This window comes from Salvelinus sp. IW2-2015, unplaced genomic scaffold (genome assembly GCF_002910315.2).
Source record: "Salvelinus sp. IW2-2015 unplaced genomic scaffold, ASM291031v2 Un_scaffold7320, whole genome shotgun sequence".
Classification (NCBI taxonomy): domain Eukaryota; kingdom Metazoa; phylum Chordata; class Actinopteri; order Salmoniformes; family Salmonidae; genus Salvelinus; species Salvelinus sp. IW2-2015.
Window position 1 is genome coordinate 1581 of NW_019948580.1, and position 4895 is coordinate 6475.

General features: G+C 39.5%; 1 long non-coding RNA gene across 1 annotated transcript; it reads right to left on the minus strand.

The window, feature by feature from the left end:
- Positions 1-726: 726 nt before the first annotated feature.
- On the minus strand, positions 727-1824 carry LOC112079237 (uncharacterized). Its single transcript, XR_002895894.2, has 2 exons — positions 1560-1824; positions 727-1152 (listed from the first exon to the last, which is right to left on the minus strand). It is a non-coding gene; the product is annotated as an uncharacterized lncRNA (long non-coding RNA).
- Between the last annotated feature and the right edge of the window lie 3071 nt (positions 1825-4895).

The window sequence follows — 4895 nt, forward strand, 5'->3', positions numbered from 1 at the left end:
AGTATTTTTGATTATGTCAAATTCGTGATGGTAAATGCCCATTGAAACATATTGCAAATGGACAGCCGTGTGCCTGGTGATTGGAACGGGTTACCAAGAGCACATTTTTTAAATGGTTTTTAATGCCTTTAGGGGGTGCAAGGGATCCACAGTTGGGTAGGGAGCACCCCCCCACTCATGCCCATCCAATAGGGGTGGTCATTTTGGACGTTTTTCAAGAAATCATTAAAAAACAACAGAGTCCCACTTCTCCCTCATCATACATGACAAATAGACCATCTAGGTTGATTCATGGCTTAACATAGTGCTATATATAATTTGGGCAGTATAAATGCCATTTGGACATGGTTCACTGACTTTTGGGTTTGGAAACCGACTTCCTATGATCATACAGGCAAATGGACATAACATCCTGATTGGGCACTTTCAATACTTTCATATTGCATTTGGACACTTCTTATTGCATTTGGCAATGGTTCACTGACTTTTGACTGACTTTTGACCACCTATGAAATCATATTGCGAATGGACAAAACATATGCCTTATGGACAAGTAAAATTGTTTTATTTATTATGATTATATTTTATTATGACAATAAAATATGACAAAAGTATGTTTATACAGATCATATACATGTATAATCGACAAAAAAAATCTAAAGATATTTGAAAAACTGTCCAGAAAGCAGTTTTTTAGGGGGGTGATACGTCTTTGATTTTTTTTCCCACATTTTTCAAATTTGACTATTGGGTCTTAACTTGATGTGCATTTGCAATATGAAAACCTACGGTGGAGTGCGCTCGCCATCTTTTGGATTTTTGCTGTATGACACTTGCCATCTGCCATATGACATTTGCCATAAACTTTGAATGAAATGCCGAACATTTGAGTGGTATTGGACACTGTGTATATGTTTCGTACAGTGCCAATATGTTCCCATTCATTTTTGTCCATTTCAGGGGGTTCTTCCCTTACAATCATGTAGGTGTCTTTGTCCACAGACTAGGAGACAGGCCTCAGCATCTTCAGATTAGGTGAAGAAGTGTCTTTGTCCACAGACTAGGAGACAGGCCTCAGCATCTTCAGATTAGGTGGAGAAGTGTCTTTGTCCACAGACTAGGAGACAGCCCTCAGCATCTTCAGATTAGGTGCTACAGGACAGAGGATAGAGGAGAAGGGAAGAGAGAGATCAGAAAGTATGGAGAAGAAGGAGGAGTGAGATACACCTGAGATAATGATGTGATGATGGTCCTATGATACACCTGAGATAATGATGTGATGATGGTCCTATGATACACCTGAGATAATGATGTGATGATGGTCCTATGATAGAACTATAACAAGAGACATTTATTACAGACAGCAACACAAAAACATGCTTCCATTCTGAAAAATACTTTCTCTTTGATCTGGGTAGCTATGTTTTTATTTACATTTACATTTACATTTAAGTCATTTAGCAGACGCTCTTATCCAGAGCGACTTACAAATTGAGTTATTTGACCTAAATGTACTCATTCCACATATTCAAGGGAGGGAGAAAAGAAAACAGTCTTACCTAGATTCACTCAAGTACTTTACAAGATGGTGTTCATGTTCACTGAGAGCTTTGAGACAAGCTCCCATCACTTCTGRTCCTTTAGGGAGGACTGCATTCAGTAGTTCTCTCATTCGCTCCTGTTCAGTTGTTTCAGCTGTTATTCTGGAGTACTCTTCATCACCAATCATGYCCTTTGACCGCAGAACATCTGCTATTGGCTTTGGGTTTTTGGCTCGCTGAATGAGTTCAGGCCTGTGTTTCTTCAGAAACTCCTCAGCAGGAATCCCAGCATTTTAGCTGTTGTATATTTTTGTCAATTCGACAATTTAATTGATGACTTCACCAGCATTCCATGGGAACATTGATAAATACATTAGATTAGTTACTTTGTTAATGGGCCCGTTTCCAGAACACAGATTAAGTCTAGTTCCTGGACCCTTAAAAGAACTTTCTATTGAAATTCCATTGAGCATGCTTTTTAGTCAGACTAGACTCAATCTGTGTCCAGAACAGACCCATATGTATTATGACATGTTGTCCTTGGTTTCCAGGACTCCACAGCAGGCTTCGATTGAACCCTTGACTTCCACTGTCCATGGAGTGACCAATGTTTCAGGTAAAGATAACTACTTTTAACATTTTCATTTCCACTGGCTAGTGTCATTTTCCCCATTACCTTTGGGAATAGTCTTCTAATCCAACCTCTCCAATTTAAGCACCATCTGACCTCTCTACATATCTTGAGTTGCCTCGCACCGGACACCCAAAGGGAGTTATGAGCGCCGTGTCTTGGGCCTCCGCTGGCTGTGTGAGATAGATGTCATGTCTGAAGTATCACTTAGGAACTGGGATCCTACAGTCACTTCTGAAGACATGCAGTACACACAAGGTGGTTCCATTGCTGGACATCACTATGGGAGAGGGAAGACTGGAGGAAGTTCATCTGCCCCAACTTTGTCTGTTTAGGTAAACCATATAGAAATGCCTATTCGAACGACATTCCATGTAACTGAGTTTCACTTCCTGAATGAATTCAATTAAATTTCTGGGAGTTTTGAGTTCCTGTGATCTGGTACTGCATATTCTTTGTGTTTTAGTTGATGAATAATATATTTGTCCTTTCTGTCTTTTTTATTGTGTTGTCTCAGGGACCACCCCTTCCCGGTGGAATGAGATGAAAGATTCTTCATGTAGAGGAAATGGAGGTCTTTGAGGAAGTGCATGAGGGTTCACAGATCCATGCTAAATTCTCCATCCAAGTTCCCTCACCTCATCTCTCTGACTACTGAGATTCACTGGTCTTGGAACCAGAGATGTCCACTGTGACGTCGTCCTCTATTTGGCAGTAAAAGGTTCAACAGTATTCAAACGCTTACTCTCTCGAAACCTCCAGTCAGAAAAGAGGTGATGCACTATCATTAGTAAACAGTATGTGAAACTTCTAAGAGAAGCTGATAGTTGTTGAAATCTCTAGCATTACAAAGACAACATGCACTCTGTGAGAAAATCTATTTTGTCTCATTCATTGAAGAGCCAGTAGACGGCACTCTCCCTCTGGTCGAAGAGAACCCATGCGGGGCAGTGAGAGGACATTTCCTTGTAGGGTGCTTCTTCAAGATGGGACATTAACAAGGTTCTCCTCCATCTGTCAACTGAAAGTCCATGGCACTTATCGTAAGAGGTGATTAACCCGTGTCTGGCTAAATCCAATCTTAAATTCCCATTGCTCATACCATCATTGGCTACCTAATCAATCCCCGCTTCAATTGCTCATTTTCCCCCTCCTCTCTCCTGTACTTTCCCCATCGTTGCTGTAAAGAGAGAATCTTTCATCACACTTACCTGGTAACCTTTAACAAATCTCCGGTAATAGAGTAGTGTACACATTTGTTGTTGTTGAAAAAATGGATTGCTCAGTGAGTGCATGTTTGTGATACGAACTACTTGTTCTGATGACTACTACATTGATCATTTTGTGGCTGTTTCAGAACGGGGAAGAGATAAGATGTCCCAAGGAATTAAAGAATTCTCCTGCACAGTCAAACGGGCCTTAAAGCTGAACGGTTCGTTTGCGTTCAAGAATCCCACTCCACTACCATCAATCCAGAGGTGCAGTTTATCAGGCTGAGGACATGAATCTGTCATATTGTATAATGAATAACTGTATATCATTCTATTTCACTATTTCTCTCTGTCTGTTGTCTCAATCGTTGCACATATGGCCTCCTACAGAAGATTCAGCTGTTACTTGAGACACCACACAAGCTGTTGTCAGATGATCATGGGAAACACAGGGGTTGACATTGAGATGGAGTTAATGGGGATGGTGAGAAAGCAGTATGGAAATCAGTGGTATCAAAAGTAAGAAACTAGACATGAACAGTATGTCAATCAAAATGTCTTTTTTCTAACAGATGCTATTAAAATGTTTTATGATATTTTCTCTTGTTTTGTTTTTTCAAATGTGTACAGCAACGATTCTCATCCAATATGTAAGTTGTTTGTTGAGGTTTATAAAACGGGTTACAGAGCTAACATCTCTTCAGTTGTTGATAAGACTTCATGAAACATTCAGTGTAGTGTTGAACTCGGTAACTGTTTTAAAATTCACCAATGTCCTGATGGTACATCCTGAGCAGTTTCTTTCCTGTCCTGCAGCTCAGTTCAGAAGGACGACTGTATTTTGATGTGTCTGGGTGGTTTATAAGTAACCACAGAATCATTATTAACTTACCATGCTTAAAGAGATTTAAATGTCATATTGTATTATTGTTACCCATCTACCAAATCACTGCCCTTCTTATAAGGGTTCTAAAAGATCCCTGAGTCTTGTGTAAAGTTGAATCTGTGCTTGAAATGCGTTACTTGAGTGAGGGACCTTCCAGATGTAGTATCTATGGGGACAGGTCACTTTGACATTACAGAGTGATTTCAGAAGATTGATGACAAAACATTACAATGAATCCTTTTTAATCCCACTATATAACACAACAGAGAAATCCAAGGGGTATGAACTCTTTTGCAAGGCTCTGTAGTTATTGTAGAATAGACAATCGTGTCAGCCAGGGTAGGCGTTCAATTCCACATAAACAGTCAATTCAGGATGTAAACTGAAATTCCAATTCAATACGGAAAAGGGCATCTATTTCAATGATTCACAATGAACAGATAGTAATTTTATTATTTTAATTGACTGACTTGAATATGAATTGACTACAACCCTGGAGTCAGCTCTATACAAGAAATGACTATCAAGAGAAAATCTATAACTGGAGGACTGTTAGATGTAGAAACATCTGCTGTTACCCTAAAGACATATTAATTTAATTGACCCCCTTTCAGCATTAATACTCT